Genomic DNA, 24,795 nt, shown 5'->3' with positions numbered 1-24,795 from the left:
GATCAGGTTTTTTCTCGTTTTTGAGATTCTTGCAAGCAAACATTTTTTCAAAAGAGCAACAGTTATTGTCAATCTATCAAATTAAAAAAATAAAATAAACAAAATTAAGGTTTATTCAATTGTAGACATTTTTTTTAAATTTTAATTTGCTTCTTAATGCTGAAATTTAATGAATAATTAAAAAAAATATATTTTTTTAGTTTTTAGTGCAGAATTTCTTTAAGTCAGATTTTATTATTTTTTATGTTTATTTTATTGCAGACCATCACACTGAGCTCTTCAAGTTAGAAATGAAGTCAGTATTACTCTGTTCATCAAAGAGACTGACTGTGTTATGAGTATACCTTTTTTTTCCCCCAGCCTCCCAGGACTGGACCTGCAATCAAGCATCATACAATCCTGGGAGGTGCCTCACCTGTAACCATTCAGGACCCGCTGGGATGTCCGGCTATGCCGTCCACACCAAAGTAACCCAGGTGGCTAGGACTCAGTCTTCTATGCTTCACCTCAAGCGAGGGAACCCCAAAAGGAGCCACCCACTAGGACTATGATCTGCCATTGCCATGCCTCTAATGGGAACCTCCCAGGGGATCCCCATCAGGTCTATGGTCTTTACGCCTTGCCTCAAGTGGTGAATCCGCAAGGGAACCCACCACCAGGAGTCCATGTATCCTTAAAAGGCTACCTATAAAATAAAAGTCACAGAAAAATAATGGAAGAGAAAATAGATTAGAAAATAAGATTAGATTAGAAAATAATGGAAAATTGTAAACACTGAGAAAAGAATTATCCATTTACAGATGGTTGAAAAAAAGAATACAAAAATCCCCAGCCAAAGGAGCATTTTAAAGTCCACTTCAGGTAACAGATGTCCCAAGATTCCTCAGGAAGTCAGAGTATCTTTATCCAGGTTGGGACCAGCATATTACTGAGCAACACTTTTATACTGACCAGCTCAAGTACACTCTGTGACATATTGTGATTCCATCATCCTGACCCCTAACAGGGAAAGACACCCTCCTTGTGATGATTCCGGTCACCACACCATCGCCTCAGTTCCTAGCCCTGGTGGGCTTTACTGGAGGCTGTCTTTTTGACTCTCAACACAGTCACCAGTTTGGCATCTATCAGGATGCTGCCTATGCAAATGCCTCAGCAGACAGTGTATTTACAAAACCTACCATATAGCCTCTTCCAATCACAAATAACTTACAACCCTCAATGATCAAATTAACCAATTTGCAGAGCGTGATCCCCATGTTTTCTTCTAACACCAAAGATTCACATAAAAATTCTTCCTATATCTAACTTCAGTTAGACTATCCACTCAGATAATTACCTGATTCAGTCTTTAAACACCAATAGTACTACCCTTATACCAACAAAACAACTACTAAATAATCAAACTAAATAAGTTTGGCTCAGAAAAGGTTCACGTTTCATTAAAAGAGCTTGCTAACACCAGAATTGAATGGCATAAGTATTTTTCTAAAACATAAACTGTTCAGCCAGACCCTCATTGGAAGGTAGTAAACAGAGACAAATAATGTAAAGAAAAAAGAAATTTCCCTTTCCATCTTGAACAGCTCTTCAAACATCTAGTGTCTTATAAGCACAGTTTTTACTTAGAAGTAGAAATTAATGTAAATAATTGATCAGAATGATTATCTAAATGACATTTTTGAGAATTATATTAATTTCTTAATTTTATTTTCTTGTTATATTATTCTAATGAATCCATGGCTCTTAACATTTGAAAATTTTTGTTGCTGTTGTAGTTCACTCTTAAGTTCATAGGATTTACAAAAATTCTAAACAAAAAAGGTGATTTCATGAGCTGAATTTATAAACTTGAAATCGTGTTATGAATTTTAATTATTTATTTTTAAGGTACAATTATTGAATTTAGTACTGTGCTAAACTCAAGTTTTACATCTTGAATTTTAAAATTTAATTCATATAACATTTTTAGAAAATAACATTTTCACTCTATAAGTTGCGCATTAGCAAATCGTTCATCTAAATTCTATAAATTTTTAAAACAGAAGAGTATTGTTTTTATAATGAATTTTTGAAAAAATTACACCCAAATCAGTATATTATTATTGATAATATTTCAGAATAATATTATTCTGAAAATGAATTTTTTAAAAAATGACAAAGCAATGTATTATTAACAATATTTTTTTTATATAGTTCAATGAATTTATCATTAAAATGCACTGTAGAGAACAATGTTCATAAATATAAGTTTTTTTTTTTTTATTTTCATCCAATTTTATTACTGTTATTTGTTTAAATATTATGATAATTATTTTCACGACCTTGGTCAAGGGCTTTGACTCATTTTTACTATTTAGTTAGGTCTAAGCATATTAACATTTTATTAATTTTTTTGTCCATTGATTGTTTTTAGTGATTAATTTATCACATGAATTTAAAAAATTATATGTCAGAAAATGGTATATAAAATTATTCTAATATACTATGCTGAATTGGGGGATTTGAACCTAATATAATACTGATTAAATGCTATATATCATCCAGAAACTAAAAATATTTGAATAACAATAGAATAAATATTGAACAATAAAATAAAAGCAATTAATAATTGAAATATATCTATTTGATGCTTTATAAACATTTTTTAAATTACTTCATTAATGTAATTATTGGTTAATTTACACACTTCCATATCATATAGAAATTCACTAATAGTTTCATCAACAACAAGGCAATAGCTTTTATGATAACAGTATATTACATCCAAAATGAATCTCACTTACAAATTTTTTAGTTTAATTTAGAAAATTATAATCATTGACGTCCAGATCAGAGCTTTAAAATGGATGCTCAAACACTTTTCAACCTCGGAGTTTGCTTCAGTTTTAAGGAATCCCTGCTTCATATTTATTTTCAATAGTTTAATGATAGATCAATGTTTCACCAGTAATAGCATGATTAAAACTTAAGGCATCTTTCATTTGATTCATTTTTTCTTCAGTTAGTAGTTGAGAAATCTATCTTCACAAATTTTATGTACTGATGTTTACCTAAAACTTCATGTAAGAGAAAATCTGAGAAAATGTGCAATATAAACTGTTCATTTAACTTATTAAATGCTCAAGAAAACAATATTAACATATCAAATCTTGTCAGTACCATCTATAAAATTGTCTGAGACAGAGAAAATACAATAGGAATCTTGATGGACTTTGCATCACTAAAAGATTACCTCTGCTAATACAATGCGAAAACATTCTCTACCAGCTTGATGGATCAGAAATCTTATCTTGACAAATATTTCCTGTAAAAGTTATTTTATATTTTAATTCGTATGTATTTTTGTTTAAATCTTATAATAAAATTCATCCTTAGCAAATAAATAAAAGTTCTTGCCAGGTATACATAATGTAACCCACCGAGTTGGTCTAGTGGTGAATGCGTCTTCCCAAATCAGCTGATTTGGAAGTCAAGAGTTCCAGTGTTCAAGTCCTAGTAAAGCCAGTTATTTTTACACGGACTTGAATACTAGATCGTGGATATCAGTGTTCTTTGGTGGTTGGGTTTCAATTAACCATACATCTCAGAAATGGTCGAACTGGGAATGTACAAGACTACACTTCATTTACACTCATACATATCATCCTCATTCATCCTCTGAAGTATTATCTGAACGGTAGTTACCGGAGGCTAAACAGGAAAAAAAAAGGTATACATAATGTGTAACTGAGTTCACATTAAGGAATCTAAAATATGCTTCTTAGACCTTTGCCTGCCTCCGTGGCGTGAGTGGTAGCGTCTCAGCCTTTCATCCGTAAGTCCCGGGTTCGAATCCCGATCAGGCATGGCATTTTCACACACGCTACAAATCATTCATCTCATTCTCTGAAGAATCCCTAACGGTGGATACGGAGATTAAAAAAAAAAAAAAAAAAAAAAAAATATAAAAAAATACGCTTCTTAAGACAATTTTAAAAATTTTATTAGTTTTAACTCTTGTGCCTTAACACTTTTATAATGCTAAGGAATACATCACCAAACAGTGAATCTCAAATTTTTATGGCATTTCTGCAAAGTGGTTATAATTCGCTCAAAATTTCGACAAAAATAGAAGCTCTCTATAAAAGTTTCAGATTTTATGGAATTAGTATTTTTCCTGGTTAAGTAGTTGCGTTCAGAACAATTGAATATCCTAAAAAATTATCTTTAGTAGAGTAGAAAGTAAATACAGATAAATATTTTATATTAAATCATAAGTAAAATTTCAATCGAGATTAAGATAAATTTACCCTACAAGTTTTATTTGGCCATTTTTACGTTCATAGACAAACGGGATGAATTGAAAAAATGGACTGTTGAGTTTTATTTTTGGATGAAATGTAAGATATGAAAAAAAGAAGAAATCTCCTGTGCAGACTTCTAATTTATAAATAAAAACTAAAATTAAAAAAAAAACCTATAAAAATAATGTTTGTTATAATTATATTACTACTATATTTTTTTAAATGAAAGTATATTTAATAAAAGAAATCGGTGCAATAAAACGTTAAAAATTATAAATTCATTTACAAACATTCAAATTAGTATTGAAGAGGTGATAATGGTTAACAGGTGGTGTATCAACAGGTCCGGCTTCTTAATAGGAATTTCAGAACAGAAGTTGATTGTTAATACTATAAAACCATTCAATTATTTTCTAAGAATTCATTTGTTATTTACGTATTTGATGTTTGATAATTTGCATCATTCTGTTAAGAGTATTTTAATGCAAAGAGAAAATTTATAATTCTCTCATACATAATTAAGAAAAAAAAATTATCTACACTTCAATATTTAACCTTTTTAATAATAGATTAATAAAAGATCATCTTGTTTCACTATAACATCGCATAACCGTATTGTAATTTAACTTCATGTGGATTATTAAGGTTGTTTACATCATGGAAAAATGTGTCAACATTAATACAAAATGCATTATTATTCAGTTATTAATGATTCTCATATTTCACAATAATTATATCGTTTGAGGTTGGCTAACCTGCGAACCACGCGTCGTTCAGTAACTCAGTCGTCTGCCGGTCGTGGTTATGCGTTGTGTGGTTAGTTCGTTATCATTTAAGACAATTTATAATACCTGCAGTGTTCCTATCAACTGAAAAAAGTTTATTTCATTTAACTAAGATTTTTACATCAGCGGTAAGTGTTTTAAAAATTTATATTATAATTAGTTGTTTTTGTTTAACGAAATAAATATTTATATTTTTATCACATTAATTAGATTTTTTTATTAATTAAAAAAAGAAAATCATATAATTTCACATAAATTTAAAAAAAATATTTTTTTCTTATGCAATGATTATTTTCTTATAAGAAAAAAATCATAAAGTCTTGCTGCTAATTAAAAAATAATAATAAAATAATAATTTTCGACATTGGTGATAAATTCGCCTCTCATTTCTCCTGTAAAATTAAAATGTGCTTACTAGTAATGCCTGCGTAAGGAATTTTAAGATAAACGGGTACAGATAAACATGTTTTCATAGCGTGCTAAATAAGGAATATGCTTCTGTCTGTTGTACTTCTGTTAAACTTATTGTTAACTTTCAAATAATTATGTTGTAGACAGTTAATCTTTAAAATCTGTTTGAGATACTATATTTCTTTAGTCTAAGTTTTTTGTTATATTTATTAATCTTATATGTATTTAATGTTTTTATGTACAATTTTTTTTAAATTTTATTACATCATTTATAATAGTTTGTGTTTGAAATGATTTATAATCTTCAGTTATCATCATGGGAGAATTTAGTTGCTTTCATATTATGAAAGATATCGGTAAATTCAATTCTGTAACCTATCCGATGTATGATTGAAAATCCTCTACTGTCTTATAGATTTTAATTACTTTTATTTATATAGTTTGTCTATTTAACATTGTCAGGTGGTTTTATCGTTATTTTTTTGTCGACCTTGTAACATTTTCTTCGAGTAAAGCGATAGTTTTATGTACACTTGCGAACTAACATAAAAATGTTGTCAATAGTTTTTTTCTATATGGATAAACAAATCTCACTAGAATGCAACAGGTTGATCGTGCTGCTGCACGTACCGTAAAGTGTGTTGTTTGAAAAACGCTATTAAAATAAAGAAGGAATAAAAATATACATTTTAATATGTATTTTATTAGATAGTTCAATAAATTAATTTTATATTAATTGTTTATTTAATTAATTTACTAGTTACTTATTTTCATGTACCATATTGTTTTAAACATATTTTATGTACTTCTTTTCTAAGTAGCTTTTCTTGATGGGGTGTTATTTGATAATTAAATTAAACTTATTTCATTAGAACGTGATTTAAATTTTTATTGCTATTATTTGGCTTATAGTCTTTGTGAAAGTTAATACGACTGAACCTTATACGTCATATCGAAATAATTTTTATTTGATAATTTAAGTTAAGGGGTTTGTAAAAACGGCCCGTCTCTCTCTCTCTCTCTCTCTCTCTATATATATATATATATATATATATATATATATATATATTAATCTGTATTAATCGTGATGTGAAATATTGGTAGAGGTAGTTAAGTTTGAGTTTTCAGTATATTAGTCACTATGTGCGTTGTTATTTTTCGGCTGAGCGCTGTTAACGATCTCTCATTCGTTTGTTTACTTTATAATATTTTTTTATACTGCGTTAAAATATTTTTTTAAATGTTTATGTATGTTTTTTTTTTTATTAGCTCAAAAAATAAAAATCAGGGAATTAGTTACAATGTGTTATTTATGACGTCGATTATAATGTTTTTATTTTCTTTTGTGAATCTACTTTGACTGTAGGCACGTATATATTTATATATTATATGTTTATGTTTGATTTAGGAGTAAAGGGAAGGGAAATAATTTGAGAACTGATTTTAGAGCTTGAGTTAAGGAAGAAAGTTCATACAAACATATATCCGAAAATGTTTTTTTTTTAGTTGCGGCTAGCAAAAAATTTCGCCCAGATTTCAGTTCCCCAAAAAAACACTATATACTTGATTATCAAATATAATTAAACAGAATAAAAATTATGGTATATCCAATTAAATCGCCTAACATTTATTAGCACGTAACCATAATAATCAGTAGTTAATATTACTCACTGTTAATCTGAATTAATTAATTTCGAAGCATAAAGTTAGCGTTGCCAATCTAATTTTTCAAAGGTCTAAATTTATTGTACTAAAAACAGCTGTTTTTAATTTTTACAAATTCATAATATTTTTCTGTTAAGCTTTTGTTTTTAATAATAAAATTTGGCTTTTTTTGTTATTCATTAACTTTATTAAATCAGATTTCTTAGAATTAAATTAGTTTTACTAATAAAATTTACACATTTTTTAGTTATTTAACTTAGTGTACTTGAAACCTAAAAAAAAAGGGTTTTCAACACTAATTTTTTCTGTTTTACGTTAAATATCATGAGACGTGGGATACAGCTGTAGGACCTGCTTTCTTCGATTTTTCGTGTCAAAAAAAACCCATTAAGTTTACCCCTTATATATCGCCTTAAAAATTTCAGTATGATCTCATTTCACCGGAGGAACTGGAATTCGGGTAAAATGTTTTGCTAGTCGTAACTCGATAACAAAGCGTTTTAGGTCATCTGTTGATATCTACCTTTTCCTTATTCCAAGCTCTAGAATCAGTTCACAAATTGTTTTCCTTTTCTCCTAAATTAGAACTACAAATACAATTATTTTATATGCGACAAAAATTATGCAGGAAATAAAGTAAAATAAAAAGTATTTTACGTGTAAAACAAGTAAGATGAACTGATGAATATTGAACTTTTTTCGTTTTATTTACTTGCTCATCGCCAATTAGCGAAGTAATTAGTATCAAACGTAACGTCATGCAATTAGTAAAAGATAATTAGGTACCTTCTAATGAAAGTAATTTTGTTTGTTTTTATGTTTTAATAACGTTAATAGAAAATATTTTTATCTATGATAACAATAAGGGTATTTAATATTGAACGCGAAGCTATTAAGATAAGATTCTAACTGTCGTCATGCTCTCTCTCCCTTTCTCTTTCTCTTATTCTGCTTTCTCTTATTCTCTTATACCTTTCTTAATGTCTCTTTTTCACTGATGTACAAATATAAATATACGAGTACTTTTAGTTCTGTTTTGCCTGATTCTTGTTCATACCTATCTTTCTGTGTGTAGTTGAAGAGATTGTAAGAGAGAGAGTGAGTGAGGGGAAGTGTGTTCATTCGATTCTGGTGTGAGGTTATAAAACGCCATTTACATTTGATTCTGAGTTACGTAAACGTAACATCAAATAGAAGTATGTATTTAATATGAAGTAGGCTTAGTATATGACAAATTATTTAATATATTTTTTCATTTGTTTGTTTAAAACAGATTTTATTTTCTTCAACTAACCTTTTTTTGTGTTTTTAATTATGTTTTTTTTTGATAATATTTTTTATTTTTTCACTTTATACTTTAATTTCAAACTTTTTTCCTCTCTTTTTACTCTTAGTTTTTATACCGTAATATGATTTTTGCTTGTCAGGTTCGGTTTATTCGAGTGACTTATTTAAATTAGAAAATCTTATGATTTTAAAATATTTTAGACTTTTTTTTTATCAATATCCAGTGTAACATGAGTAAATATGAACAGATTAGAATGAATTTGTTGTATATTATATATTATTATTTTGTGAAATTTGTTGCTTACTTTGGCAAATAAATCATAAAATATTGACTGGTACTCAATTCTAAAAAAAAAACGTAATAATTTATTATTATGTAAACAGATATAAAATTTAGAAGAATTTATTGTATTTCACTCTTTTTATTAATCGACGACTCCATTATTTGTCACACAAACTAAGTTACTTTTGTGTGAAATGACGGTATATTTCGTTTTACAATTCTGTTACATATACAGGTTGTATCACGAAGTTCTCTCAAGACTTTTATAATATGTTCTACTCGTTGAAATAATGCAAAAATTTCATATAAATATAGTCCAAAAATGCTTCGTTTGCGAGTTACTGCTAATAAAAGGTTTCGCTCGGATTTCAGCTACCCCGGTGAAATGTAGTACTGAATTTTTTAGGACGTTAATTAGTGATTTCTTATGGTTTTTGTTTTAAAAAATTGAATAAAATAAATCCTAGAACCGTATCTGCAGTCGGTTTTGAGAAATCTGGGGTAAAACCAATAAAATACAGGATAAGGTATTTTATGTCTGATGTACAGTAACTTTGTTAAATGGGTAATAAACATATATAAAGTTTTAACAAAACGTGTAGAGAATTTAATTCTGAACAAAATGATGAAAGATAAATTGAATAGAAACAAAGAAAAGTTTGAAAAACTTTAATTTTATTTAGAAATACTTTCTTTTTCCTGTTTTGCCTCCGGTAATTACCTTTCAGATAATATTTCAGAGGATGATATATATATGAGTGTAAATGAAGTGTAGTCTTGTACAGTCTCAGTTCGATCATTCCTGAGATGTGTGGTTAATTGAAACCCAACCACCAAAGAACAACGGTTTCCACGATCTGGTATTCAAATCCGTGTAAAAATAACTGACTTTACTTGGACTTGAACGCTAGAACTCTCGACTTCTAAATCTGCTGATTTAGGAAGACGCGTTCACTACTAGACCAACCCCGTGGGTTTATTTAGAAATACTAAATTACAACATTTGTCAGAAAAATACTTTTAAATGTAAACAAAACCAAATTCTTTTTTTGGAAATGCGAAAAATTTGTAAAAACAAAATTTACTGTTAAAAAATTACTAAAACATACCGAAAAATAATCAGTTTTTTAGGGGAAAAAATTGATTATTTAGTTAATCTAACTAACCTTTTAAAATGTTGAATATATTTATTTTTTGTGCAGTTTATGAATTAAATCACTTGCTTAAGAAGGCAAATTACCTGATAATAATTTAAATTTCGAATGATATTCAGTCTTTTGTTCGTAGTGAAGAGCCACCGATGCTTTGCGCCTTGTCTTATTCGTCTGTCCCACGTACGAAGAGAACTTACCAAAATAGCTACAGAGCTTGCAAGGATCAATTGTGGTTTTGATGTGCAAGTTAATTGGAAAACCGAAAAGGATTGAAACTATGTTAGATTTCCTTTCGGAGGTTGCCTGAGGGGGTTTGAAACTTTTGTAGATGTATAGATAGAAGAGCAACCCGGTTGGTTAGGGGTCTGCTTAGCTGCTTACTTTACCAAGATAGGCGTTTCGGTATCGAGCCCCGGTTGGCTTAGATATTTGCTATTAGGGTGAAAATGGATGTGTGGAAAACTATGCAATTGAGGTGCGGTGTCGGAGGGTGTAGCCATTGACTTCGCTCTCGAAAGCGGTCAGAGCAGATAGAGATAGGGATGTTTTCATTACAGGCTTATTAAATATGTGAATCTGTTTCTTGATTTTTAAGTAAATCAAGAGGAATTTGAGTAAATTGAATTGTAGGACAAAATTTTCGTTGTTGAATATTGGGCCTCCGTTAAAGCACATCAAGGCTACGAATGGGGGGGGGGGGACTGGAATCGTCACAAGGAGGGTGTCTTCCCCTACGAGGGTTGGAATGTAGAATATTGGGCTAGGCGACGGTTTCGTGCTTCCGCAAACTCTGTTAGCTAGTTCAGAGGGTGATGCTTTAGGATAGAGAAAGTGAAGATGTCCGAAGGAAGCCTAAAGCGAAGGCGTTGGCTGAATTATTAGTTTTTACTGATGATCTTTGCTGAGGTATTTGCATCGGTGGAATCCCGAATGAGGCGTGGCTGGTGAATGTGAGATGTTAAAGGGTTTGAAGACGATCTCCGATAAATCCCTTCAGGGCTAGGAACGGAGGGGTTGGTTTGGCGATCGGGGTTGTGACAAAGCGGAAGTCTTCCCCTACGGGCGTCAGGATGTAGTGTCATTCGAAGTTTTATTTTATCGTGTTTTATTTTATTCGATTACATGCAAAATATTAAATAATTAAAGTCAATAATTTCAATGGAAATTAAATGAAAAAAGATTTTAAAAAATAAGGATAAAAAATTAATTAAAAAATTGAATTTTTATTGTACGTTTTTAAAAAAACGTTTTTATTCTAAATGATAAAAAAAAAATAAATGAATAAAATTTATAAAAAAAAGAAAATTGCACATATTAAAATTAAACAAATATTTCCCTCGATTACACAAAAACATTTCATTAAAAAACTTATCTAGCCTATCTTTATTGGTATTATAATTAAGGTGTACGAGACAATATTACCGAACATTGAAACATGTATTACTGCCTCTGTTTTTAATTCAGCACCACATGTTTTATAGCCTTTTAAATTCAAGAAAAAATGATTTTATAGCATTACTCCAGTAAATATTAAAACTTTTAAATTATTTCGTTAAGTATTTCGGAAATACGAATAAGATTTCCGTATTTTACTACATTTTAACCCCCTTGTAGCTGAGCGTTAGAACTTAAGTATTAATACTGTAAGTATTTGAAATACTTACATTATTTACATTATTAAAGCCGATATATATATGTATGTATGATCACCCTTGACCACATACGGGTGCTGTAGAAAAATGACATCGAGACTCTGCTTTTCTATGACCTCACCTAACCATCGAGAGAGTAGAATTGTGTATATATATATATATTTATAAAGCTAATATAAGTGAATGTTTAGAACAGAATAAACTTTAAATCAAACTATTTATTATAGTTTTATACATTTTCACTTATTTGATACATAGTTTTTAAGCCATGTTCATTTTTTTTTGTTTTAAGTATTTTTATACTGTGCTTCACTAATAATGTAATTTATTAACCTTTAAAAGGATTACTGTCCTTCGCTTTGTTTAACAAGAGTTACGTATTTACGACAGCAATTCTATTGAGAGGTCAATTACTGAAATAGGAGTGCAGTAGATTCAGTTTAATAATATAAAATTGCTACAGTTCTTCTTATTTGTTTTTAATGTACTATTCTAATACTAATACTAAATAAAAATTAGAACATTTTTCTTAAAATTAATATAGGATTAGTATAGGTCTAATTATTAAATGATAAATTATTTATAATTAGATGAACCAATTACCTTTGTTACTAGGTGTTTGAAAAATTTATTTTGTAAACTAAGCATTTATTATAAAGTTATTTAAATAGGTTTATTATGTGTTTTCCCTAATTTTGCGATATATTTTCAAAAATTACTAGTAATTTGAAAAATTTAAACAAAAACATTTTGAATTTTTTACTTTAAGAAAATGTAAGATGCCTTACCGGTATCAACAGTGTTGAAATAAATACTTATTTATTGGTTTTTATAAATTGTGTGTACTGTGCACGCGTGTGTTATATGAAAATAGAAATAAATTTGTGTTATTTTAACATTAACTTTTTATGGAATAAATTATAATTATTGTTAAGAAAGAAAAATTAAAATAAGTTTCTTATCTCAACATAAAAAAAAACAAAAAACTGTTGTCTCTTTACAATAGGGCAGTAATTCCCAAACTGTGAACCGCGGCGTCTTGAGAAGCCGCGGCCTCTTTACAGGGGCGCCACGAAATAATGTAAAAGCTTCATAATTAATTGAACCAAGACATTTATGATTATTAATTTAATGTTAATAAAGTAAAAAAAAATAATGAAGATACACGAGTTTTATTTATTTTTATCTCTCTATGAGTATACAATACTTTACTTAGGGTAGGGCGCCATGGAAAAATTTTAATTGAAAATGATCGGCGCCGCGACTCGGAAAACTTTGGGAACCACTGCACTAGAGTATCGTTTTCATTCATTGATGTTGTATAATTTATGGAATCCTGGAGAGTTTTTTCTGGAATTTCTTTACTTAATTTACGTTATTTAAAAACGTAGTTATTCTATCACTATAAGTTTTAAGAAAATCTTTGCACCGATCGATGAGATTTAAATACAAGGTTTATTAATTACGGTTTATTACCTACCAGATGATTTCACTACCCACCCAAATCAAATTTTTTTCTTGAATTTAAAAGGTTATATAAAACATGTGGTGCTGAATTAAAAACCGAGGAAATCATACAGGTTTCAATTTTCGGTAATATTGTCACAACACATTAATTACAATTCCGATAAAAATCGACTAGATATGTTTTTTTTTTAATAAAATGAAATGTTTTTGTACAATCCAGGGAAATATTTTCTTAATTTTAATAATGTGCAAATGTTTTTTCATAAATTGTATTTATGTTTTTTTTTTTTGTTACATTTAGATAGTAAAAACGTACAGCCCCTAGTAACCGTGGTGAACTCGTCATCGCAAATCAGCTGATTTCGAAGTCGAGAGTTATAAGATTCAAATCCTAGTAAAAGCAGTATACTTTAGTACGGATTTGAATACTAGATCGTGGATACCAGTGTTCTTTGGTAGTTGGGTTTCAATTAACCACACATTTCATGAATGGTCAACCTGACACTGTACAGGATTTCATTTATATTCGTACATTTCATCCTCTGAAGTAATACCTTACGGTGGTTCCGGAGGCTAAACAGAAAAAGAAAGAAAGAGTAATGAAATCAGGCTAGGATCTGTGACAGAGGTAGATCCGTGAGCTAAATCTAACTAAGGTATTTGACCATCAGAGGTGACTCTTTATTTTCTGTAACGTGAAGCTAACGTCCAAGCATTTATTTAGTTAGCCGATTACGGATTGTATACGTGGGAAAAGTTAAAACCGCCGGTAGGTAAGAAGGATGCACTTCAAAACCAGGACTATATAAGTATTGTTATGTCTGGTCTAAGTTGATTTCTGTTTCATCCTGACTTTGTGGATGGTGTCTTAGAAGTCCTACGACCGGATCAAGTTCCTTTGGACGGTTGCTCATCGATAATGTAGTTTTGTCTTTGATTGTAAATCGGCTGAAGCCGGATAATTATACGTAGGTAGAATTGGCCTTATTCATCTATGGAGTGCCACGGACCGGATCCGTACCCTCATAGATTCATTGCTGTACGGAGTCTGATGAATTAATCATTGATTAATCGGTCATTAATCTCTTTGGTGGGCATGCCAAGTACTTAATAAATTGTGATTAGTGGCTAGGAATGCCGTAGGTGAACAAAAATTTATTTTTGATGACATATAGGTAAAAAGAATCATCTGAGTTAGTTGATAAGTATCTAGGTGTTTTGTTTGATGAGAAGTTGCTGTTTAGCAACTTCTCATCTTCTTCTAGCAATTCTTAGCAATTACATTAAGCAAGTGGCAGCGGCCGCCGTCTCAGTGATGCACAAACTTAGGAGGATTGCTCAGAAAGACTATGGGTTGTCGGGCTGTCAAATGTACATGGTGTACCGAGGTGTCTTCGAAAGCATGACCTCATACGCGGCGCCCGTTTGGACGCATAGGTTGGGTATGAATAGAACACTTGTTAAAAATTTAAGGAGTGCCCAGCACAGAGTCTTAATTGTATGAACTGGTGTTTTTAAAACAACCTCCTATGAGGTTATCACCGTATTGGGAAAGGCTCTCCCAATCGATTGAGTGGTGAAAGTTCGGGCAGCCATGTGGAGATTGGGAAGAGGCCGGGAGACCGAGGTATTTGGGATGCGGTTTCGAGCCGGACCAATACCGGAGCGGAATGATCACAATGCACCGGATTTTAAGTTTGTTCAGTTGCCCATCTCCCGCCTGCGGAAGAGGCTGCAGAGCCTTGCAATGGAAGCACGGCAGCTGGAATGGGACACCACGACTAAGGGAAGGTCCTTGTATAGATTTATACAGGATCTGGGGGGATGGTATGTCTCTCCTTCGTTTTTAAGGGAAACGGGTGCCCGGGTACTCACCAAATATGTTAATTTAAATCAATATCTGTTTCGGTTCCGCCTGGCAGCTGATGAGCTGTGTATCTGCGGGGAGGTCCAGTCAAATGAACACCTGATATTTGACTTCCGTGCTGTTGGAGGGGCCAGAGACCGGGCCACCCTGGAACTTAGAGGTCAAGGGGAAAATTGGCTATTCACAAGCGGCGAATCAATCTGGCGAGAGCCGCAATGTCGGACCGTGTGGGAGTTCCTTGATGCGGTTGCTTTGTTCAACCGACATCGGTAGTTTATCTTAGGGAAAAGACTCCTACCGCACTGCTGCGGAAAGCTAACCTATATATATATATGACTGACCACCAGCCAGCCAATTAAGGTTCCAAGGGCTTTAATATGGTGGACAAGTACTTACTTGCATTCAGCGACCTAGGCGTGGTAGGGAATTGCTGTCCAGAGGAAATAAATTTTAATTTATGGATGTCATATATTTTTAGTAGTTGACGAGGTGTGCCTACCCATTTTAGCAAATTTATAAGTGAGCGGTTGGGATACGTACCCGGTGGTGTATGGCTCGCGCTTAGTCCGCACACGCTGTTAGGAAGCTCTAGGAGCTATTTAGGAAACTGGTCGCTACTTGTTCGAGGCTCAGCTGCCGTTTGTGGTACAGACATCGGTCTTATAGGGTCTTTAGGGCGACCGAATGGGGTGGTGGCGGCAGAAATTCTAAACAAACCAATATAGGTAGTAAGAAGATAGCCGACGACCTACCGAGATGACAGCTGACATTGCATTTATCAGGTTTGGTGGTATAATATGGAGGCAAGTGGCTTGACAAGGATTTGTAAGGCTAGATGTAAGCTCATTTGTCGTTCTTATAAATTTCCAATAAAACTTGTTTTACATTCAACAGTCGTCCTGATATTTCGTGTCTGGGGAGATTAATAGTTTATTAAATTTATTTTTCTATTCGTCGTACAGTTTTTAAATTTATAAATAATTTTTTTTTTTTAAAAACGGTATACAATAAAGAACCTTAGGAGTACACTCGACAATTCACTAGTTTATTTCCTGATCTTTTTTAAGTAGATATAACATATAAATTAATTTTATTGTTAATCATAGCCCGTTGGTATTGATATAAATTAATTATGTAATAATTTTCACTTACCAACTATTTTTATTATTTTGTCCGAGCGCTTTCGGATATTAATCCATCATCAGGAATATTTATGCGTTATGGATTATAATTATTTCCTTCACAAATTAATATATTAGACGAATTTTGAATTTTTTAATAACAGAAATTATAAATACAACAATTGATCGTCAAAATGTAAAAATAATATCGACGTTGTATTTACGTTGTTGCATTTATAATTTTTCTTTTTAAAAAAAATTCAAAATTCGTCTAATATATTAATTTGTGAAGGAAATAATTATAATCCCTAACGCATGAATATTGCTGATGATGGATTAATATCTGAAAGCGCTCGGACATAATAATAAAAATAGTTGGCAAATGGAAATTATTATATAATTAAGATATATCATAACAGAGTGTTTATACAAATCGGCCTGGACTACATCCAAGTTTATATTTATCGAACTTTAATTTTCATTATGATATAGCATATACAAAAATTCAACATATCGAAAACTTCCCCTCCCCTTTTTAATTTTTCTCAAAATTTAATACCATTAAACCTTCATATATAGAACTTTTTTGAGCCGTTTTTGAAGAATTTAAGTTAAGCCAATCCGGAGTTATACAAAATACAAACTAACACGCTTTTGTATATAAGAAAATACCGGAAATTTCTTTAATTTTTTTTATTTTTTTAACTAAGGAAATTCTAAAACTTCGACATTTAAAAACCCCGATTTTTGCCGTTCGTTACATATTCCCAGTATAATTATGCTAATGCAGCTGTAATAGAATTATAGCCGGGAAAGTAAAAATGTCTGCCAAACTGGACTGGTCCGTCTACATTTGTCAGTCAGCAATGAATGTGTGTTTTACTCTTGAAAAAGTCTAGAATTCTAGGCGTCGTAAAGTTAAAGAGTATTTTTTTGTTTACATTAATTTTTTTAAATATAATTTCAATTTATTTTTATCGCTTTTTTATTTGTATCGGTTGATAATCTAAAGAATTTTAATTAAGGTGAATACTAAAATCATATATATTACTTTTATTTTATTACTACTACTCAAGTAGATCAAGGAGGCAATTAATTGCTGAATAAAGTTAAAAGAAAATATTTTCTTTTAAGAAAAAAATATATAAACGAGCCATTAGTATAAATTTAATTTCACAACTCTCCCAAGTATTTTTTCTTGTAAATTCGAAATGGCTTTACGCAAACGAAATCATTTAAATACTAATGTAAAAATTGAATTAGGTCACAAGAAAAATAAATGACGCAGGAATTAAATAAAGTGTAGCTCACCAATTCTATCTAAAGTAAATCTTTACCCGAACTCCAACTATAAAGAACCAACCGACTAGTAAGTATTACGATCGCAATATAAAATATGCAAATCTGTTTTATAAAACGTTAAAAATTTATTGTGTTTGTGTAAGAGGTTATTATTTTATTTATAAAAAAAGTTGTTGTTGGATAATAAAATAAACGTTACCACAAAGAAAACTGGTTTTGATTTTTAAGAAGAGTTTATTTTTTAAATATATACAGTTACTTCCATAATAACAAACCAAAACGATTTCAGTGTTTCCAAAATAAGATTTTCCTTTGTTGGAAACTGTGAGCCGTGAGGAAAGTTATATCATAACATCTTATTCAAAAGCCCTTTGCGTTGTACCCTAAAAGAGATTGGTAAAAAAAAAGTTATTAAATCTGATAATACTCGTATTTATCTAATATAACGAGTAATACAAAAGAAATAAATAATAACACTGATTTTATTTGGAAGTATATTTTATTTTAAATATATTTATGTTTAAAATAAACATGAATATGAAAACCTTAATCAATTAACATGAAGGTCTATTATATCTTAATGAACATTAAAGTCTCCGATAAATATAAACCGGGATATCAAACCGACGTGTATGAACAATCTAGTATGGTATATTATATATATAAACAAGATCAGGAAATAAAATAGTGGATTCTAAGAGTATACTTCTAGGGTTCTTTTTTGTATACCTTTTTAAAAATAAAAAAAAAAAGCTGACAACACAGTTTAGGACTTTCCCGTCAAGCAGCTAAAGAAGCGTTCCGGGAAACAACTGTGGGTTGTTTCTGATATATTTAAATAAAATTATAAATATTTTAAAGTGTGTAACATTTTTTCGTTTATTTAATTCAATGATTCTAATTAAATCGCGCGCGCAAACCGTATTTAATAGTGTGGCGGTACTAGCGGCGACGGTCGGCATTTTTTTTTTTTGTCTTCAGTCATTTGACTGGTTTGATGCAGCTCTCCAAGATTCCCTATCTAGTGCTAGTCGTTTCATTTCAGTGTACCCTCTACATCCTACATCCCTAACAATTTGTTTTACATACTCCAAACGTGGCCTGCCTACACAATTTTTCCCTTCTACCTGTCCTTCCAATATTAAAGCGACTATTCCAGGATGCCTTAGTATGTGGCCTATAAGTCTGTCTCTTCTTTTAACTATATTTTTCCAAATGCTACTTTCTTCATCTATTTGCCGCAATACCTCTTCATTTGTCACTTTATCCACCCATCTGATTTTTAACATTCTCCTATAGCACCACATTTCAAAAGCTTCTAATCTTTTCTTCTCAGATACTCCGATCGTCCAAGTTTCACTTCCATATAAAGCGACACTCCAAACATACACTTTCAAAAATCTTTTCCTTACATTTAAATTCATTTTTGATGTAAACAAATTATATTTCTTACTGAAGGCTCGTTTAGCTTGTGCTATTCGGCATTTTATATCGCTCCTACTTCGTCCATCTTTAGTAATTCTACTTCCCAAATAACAAAATTCTTCTATCTCCATAATCTTTTCTCCTCTATTTTCACATTCAGTGGTCCATCTTTGTTATTTCTACTACATTTCATTACTTTTGTTTTGTTCTTGTTTATTTTCATGCGATAGTTTTTGCGTAGGACTTCATCTATGCCGTTCATTGTTTCTTCTAAATCCTTTTTACTCTCGGCTAGAATTACTATATCATCAGCAAATCGTAGCATCTTTATCTTTTCACCTTGTACTGTTACTCCGAATCTAAATTGTTCTTTAACATCATTAACTGCTAGTTCCATGTAAAGATTAAAAAGTAACGGCGATAGGGAACATCCTTGTCGGACTCCCTTTCTTATTAGGGCTTCTTTCTTATGTTCTTCAATTGTTATTGTTGCTGTTTGGTTCCTGTACATGTTAGCAATTGTTCTTCTATCTCTGTATTTGAACCCTAATTGCTAACATGTACAGGAACCAAACAGCAACAATAACAATTGAAGTCGGCATTAACCAAACTAATTTTCACAACTTACATAGAAAAAAATTTCGCTTATATGGTCGGCAGACTGGTGTAGCCGCGAGACTGAATGCACCAGATACCGAGTCAACCGGGTGATCGAGTTCGAGACCCAGCCAGAACGAGTTACTTTTTTTTTGCACTTTAAATATTATTCATTTATTTAATTCTACCGCTCAGCTGTGACGTCACAACATATCAGAGACTACAACAGCATTTGGGGTTGGAGTGCGATTTAAATTTTTTTTTTTGCAAATATTGTTATTTTTCAATTGATAACAAGTGTACTTAAGAAAAATATGACCTTAATTAGGCGAAATATCGAGATAGTGAGGGTGACCTTGCTATACAGCCTCCACTCCCTTGACCTTTTAAGTTGAAAATTTAGTGGCATCAGTGCCTCATATATAGAAGTAATCTGAACAAGTTTAGTTACAATCGGTCCGGTAGTTCTTGAGATATAAGGTGATTTAGAGGCCAACATCGAACACATACATGTACATACAAACATTATTAACATCCGGAAAATTTCCATCCGGGTTTCTTAGGTGTCAACATCAAGATCCGGTGAAAACCGCTTACGCCCAAACTGGATCGATAACAATACTTTCGCTTCTAGCACTGTTATAACTATAGCGCTAGAAGCGAAAATAATATGTATAAATTTAAAAATTATATGATAAAGAGATAAAATATATTGTTTTGTAATCAAATAAACAGTAACATTTAATGTTATGCATAATCGCACACTAAACAAGAATCAGAAGAGATTCATCTCGAAGACAATTCATTTCTTCAGACACGAAATACCAGGACGACTGTTAAATGTAAAAAGAGTTTTATTACAAATTTATTAGAACGATAAAATGAGCCTGCATTTAGCTTTACAGATCCTTGTCAAGCCACTTGCCACACACTCATAACACCAAATCTGACAAATTCAGCGTCAGCTATATCTCTGAAGGCTTCTTACTAGACTTCTCTGAAGGTCTTCTTACTACCTAAATGTCATAAAGGAAGCCAAATAAATTTTTAGAGATGTTCATTTATCGACATTCTTAGCCACTAATCAAAATTTAGTACGACCTTTGCATGTCCGCCAGAGAAAAAAAATACCCGCACTATCCTCACGAAAAATTTTTTATTAACTAAGTCCAAACTTTATTTAGATTTATTTATTTAAAAAAATATAATAATAATAATAATAATTCATTAAAAACGTTGATTGGATGTTATTTAGTTTGTTATACGTCAAAAGAATATTCTACTTATAGCCGCTAACAAAGCAATTCAAAAGGGTACTCTACGTTTACATTGTATGAATGCAAAAACTAATGATTCTTTTCATTTTAGTGCGCATTTAATTGATTAATTATTTTGTAGCGGAACTGGTAATTTGTTTCATATAAATTATATGGAATTTTTTTCTTGCACAATGGCCACATCGCTGTTGCTCAACTGTACTCAAGTTTCTTTCTTTTTTAGTCTCTGGTAACTACCGTTCATATAATACTTCAGAGGATGAATGAGGATATATATGAATGTAAATGAAGTGTAGTCATGTACAGTCTCAGTTCGACCATTCCTGAGATGTGTGGTTAATTGAAACCTAACCACCAAAGAACACCGGTATCCACGATCTAGTATTCAAATCCGTGTAAAAATAACTGTCTTTACTAGGACTTGAACTCTGGAACTCTTGACATCCAAATCAGCTGATTTGGGAAGACGCGTTCATCACTAGACCAACCCGGTGGGTTCAACTGTACTCAACTAAATAATATATTGTTAACTCCTAAATATACTATGTCTAATGATTATAATCACACTTGTATTTATATTTTATCTACGAAATTAACGGAAAAAATAATATTAAATTAAACAAGAAACAATGAAAAAAAGATTTTTTGAAATGTTATCTATTTCTTAATTGTATAAATATGCTATTTCTAGAGAAACAATTATCTGTGATAGTACACAACCTTTCATTTGAAAGGTTGTGTTTGTGTTTTGATTCCAAGTTTATTACGATAGTTTCTTATCTTCTAATTACTTGTAAATTTGTGTTTTTATTTATCTAGATTGTAATTTTTTATAAATAGTACTAGTTTATGCTAATATTTTGAATACACACTCTCTGAAAACGATGTCGTATTACATTTATAAGGTCATGATTTCAGATTGTTTATTTAATAATTAATAATTATATCGCATTTGTGACTCTCAAATTATTCTTTATTATTCAAAAAATAATTTTTCTAATTAAAATGATTTTCATTCTTTATTGAGACGTTTCAATTATGTATGTTATCGTAACATTTTCTTTTGTGGTTCCAATTTTTCATCTTTTAAGAAAAAAGTTTCAAAACATTTTCGCTTACGATTCATTCTGTCAAAATAGGGAAAATTAAATCCTAAAAAATATTTACAAATTTAGTTCAAAAATTGACCGGGATTTCAGCTTTTTCTCTTGATGAATCATGTCTTTTTTTTTCTCTGGTTGCATTACTATAATTATGTAGGTGAAACTAGGGGCCGGATAATTAATTTTAAAATGAATTTTACCAAAGAAAACCTTGGAACATAGGGTAAAAACTTCTTGTGTAATTACTTTAAAGTATTTAGGTAGTTAGGTTTTGTAGGAATTATACTCCTATAATTTTCGAACAACACTTTCGGCAAAATTTTGACAGTACCAAAATTAAGTTTCTGGTCTCAAGAAGATGTTATATAGTGTTTGCATAACTTAGAAAAAAGCATTGGCCTTACGGAAAACAAGGTTGCCAGTTGTGTTTTCGTAATGTTACATTATGCGTGCAGGAACTTTACAATTAAGATGGTGAAAGAGTTAATTTGTTAGTTGTATATATTTTGAATTTAAGTCACTCTTCATAGTAGTACACATGCACGTGTGCGCAGAAGCGCATTGTTAAACTCAAGAGCAGCAGCTGATAGATTTCGTAAATACGATGCGTTATGCTTTTATATCCTTACCCACTGAGGTAATCATAGAATGGAAAGAAGATATTATGGAAAGGAAAAAGAAAGTAAGGTTCCTCTGGAACAGCAGTCGTAACATACAGTGTTGTCATACAACTCCTTGCTGTTTACAAAAGTTTTACATACATTATAATAAAATTATTCGATATTATTTTCCGACGAAAATTGTAAGTCAAAATTACAAAAAAAAAAAGTTTTTTTCGTGAAATTATTTAAAATTTTATTAGCTATTTTTTCTTGAAAACGTTTACTAAAATGAATTTCTAGTGATTAATCATTTTCTTCCCATATAACGTTGAATTTACATGAACTTTCGAATGAGTAATACGTAAATGTATTTTCTTTGGCACTAGCCAATCCCCATTCAAATTTTGGGTCACGTGACGGCGATCATCTAGGAAACTGCAATAGGATTGCAGTTTCCGCCCTCCTGTCATATTGGATTTCTAAGAAAATGTACTAATTATTTTTGTTCTTTTAATTTCTTGAAATGTTCTACCAGAAGTGTACCTTCAGGAAATAAAATAAATTAAACCTTCAAGTAGGGTTGAATAATCATTATTTTTTAATGGAATAAAAATTTAAGATACAAAACAATATTCCAGTTAATATAAAGACAAAAATGATATTCATACTCGAACCCCCCTCTTTGTTAATGTATAAGATAGTTTTCGCCCATAACAATATTACAGACCTAATTGTCTTTCACGTATATCAGTACTATGTTTATACTCTATACAACTATACCACGCATACAATCCATATGACAGTCAAAAATTTATTTTATTAGACTGCCACTTTATTTAGTTCTATAAATAAATTACATGCCTGAATTTTGGTTGGATTATGATATGTTTAATTTTTTTTAATTTCATATTTTTTAAGCGCTTCCATCTAAGTGAGACTGATCAAAATTATTTTTTTTTTTTTATATATAACTTTAATAAACTATGTGGATAATTTCAAACTCGTTCTAAACATTTAAGTTTATTATTATTATTACTTTTAAATTTAATGTACTTTTTTGTGATTTATGGAATTTTAATTCGGATGTAAAATGTATACTGTACTATTAAGGAAATATCGATTAATTAGTATATTTTAATGAATAGCCTTATTTAATCGGAACTAGTCATCATCAGCATATTTAAAATACGTACGCTGTCAAATCATAATTATTACTTAAACCAATTCAGTTATGCAAATTTGATTTATTAGATCATAATTCATTCTTTTTTCTTTTTAATTAGAGAATCATTTGTGGATTAATGTTATTTATAGTTGTATGAAGAAAATACTGTCCATAAAGATTTCTTTTACAGAGATATATCGTAAATATCATTTTATTAAAAATAAAATCGTAATATTCTGATTGGATTTTATAAATAACAGAAAACTTATATTTTAATACAGAGCGTTTGGAAAGTTGCTGTGCGCTAGAATGTCGAAACATTCTTAATTATTACTTTGTATTTTTATTTCATTGTTTTATAGAAACTGATATTTCAATAACTTGGAATAGTTATAACAACACTGGACATCAATACACCAAATCAGCTGATTTGAAAATCGAAAGTTCCAGTGTTCAAGTCCTAGTAAAGACAGTTAGTTACTTTTATACGGATTTGAATACTAGATCGTGGATACCGGTGTTCTTTGTTGGTTGGGTTTCAATTAACCGCACATCTCAGGAATGGTCGAACTGAGACTGTACAAGACTACACTTCATTTACACTCATACATATAATCATCATTCATCCTCTGAAGTAATACCTGAACGGTAATTCCCGGAGGCTAATCAGAAGAAGAAAGGACATCAATGCAACACTGCACACGTTTCAATTTGTTTTCAAACACCTTACTAGCTGATGTATTGGCATGTCTCGTTCGTATACCATTATTGCGGTCTTTAATTAGTCAATCATGCGTGTTTCTTGCAATAAACTGCTTGTTTTTCTGCCCCCCCTTTGAAAGTAATCTCGGGGAGTCAGATTGGGCGATCGTGCAGGCTGCAAACCCCTCGAAATGATTTGATCACCAAAGACATTTCATAAAAAAGTTATTGACCTTAGGTCAGTGACTTTGACACTACTAACACTTGGGTGTTCTGTACTGTTGCTAATAAAATTCTAATTTTTCTAATTTTTTTTGTTTTTTTATTAACTTGTCTTAAATTTTTTTTTCTGAATTAAATTCTGTATATATGCTGTATTTTTTTTAAAGTTTCACGTGTTTATTACCCATTTAGTAAAGTTATTGTACGTCAAACATAAAAAACAGGGGTTTTTACTTCAATTTATTGGTTTTTCACACCAGATATTTAAAAGAAAAAACTACTACAGATACGGTCCTGATTTTTTTTAATACCTATTTTTTTTTTTAATTTTCACGTCAAAAACCACAAGAAATTACTAATTATGCTCCTTAATTAACGTCCTAAAAATTTCAGTACGATCTTATTTCACCGGGGTAGCTGAA

At 30.7% G+C, this 24,795-nt stretch overlaps 1 protein-coding gene across 2 annotated transcripts in view; it reads left to right on the top strand.

Annotated features, from left to right (window-relative positions):
* The first annotated feature begins 5,068 nt into the window (after positions 1-5,068).
* The window catches only part of LOC142321485 (high affinity cAMP-specific and IBMX-insensitive 3',5'-cyclic phosphodiesterase 8-like), a 1,158,933-nt gene continuing 1,139,206 nt past the window's right edge, over positions 5,069-24,795 (top strand). For both annotated transcript variants that reach the window (XM_075359602.1, XM_075359603.1), the window contains exon 1: positions 5,069-5,199. The gene's annotated coding sequence lies outside the window, so the exon portion shown is untranslated. The remainder of the gene's footprint in view (positions 5,200-24,795) is intronic.

The sequence above is a fragment of the Lycorma delicatula genome, chromosome 3 (assembly GCF_047948215.1).
Source record: "Lycorma delicatula isolate Av1 chromosome 3, ASM4794821v1, whole genome shotgun sequence".
NCBI lineage: Eukaryota > Metazoa > Arthropoda > Insecta > Hemiptera > Fulgoridae > Lycorma > Lycorma delicatula.
The sequence above is the reverse complement of the archived record's forward strand: the minus strand, read 5'-3'. Positions and strand labels throughout refer to the sequence as shown.